Source organism: Penaeus chinensis, chromosome 37 (assembly GCF_019202785.1).
Source record: "Penaeus chinensis breed Huanghai No. 1 chromosome 37, ASM1920278v2, whole genome shotgun sequence".
Taxonomy (NCBI): Eukaryota; Metazoa; Arthropoda; class Malacostraca; order Decapoda; family Penaeidae; genus Penaeus; species Penaeus chinensis.
In genome coordinates, this window is record NC_061855.1 from 29,624,679 (window position 1) to 29,624,999 (window position 321).

Consider the following 321-nt stretch of genomic DNA (forward strand, 5'->3'; position numbering starts at 1 on the left):
TCTTTTTCTTCTTCTTCTCTTCCTTTTCCTTCTCTTCCTTGTTCTCTTGTTAATCTTCCTCTCTCTGCGTTTCTAGTTAATTTGGCTCTGGTTCTATTTTTGTGACGCTCTCTCTCTCTCTCTCTCTCTCTCTCTCTCTCTCTCTCTCCTCCTCTCATCTCTCTCTCCCCTCTCTCTCCCTCTCTCTCTCTCTCTCTCTCTCTCTTTTTGTCGTTATTTCCCTTCTTCCTCCTCCTCCTCCCCATTCTCCACCTCCTTCTCTTTTTCCCTTCCTCATCCTCAGCCTTTCATAAGCAGTAGTAATGATCTATAAATAACCTC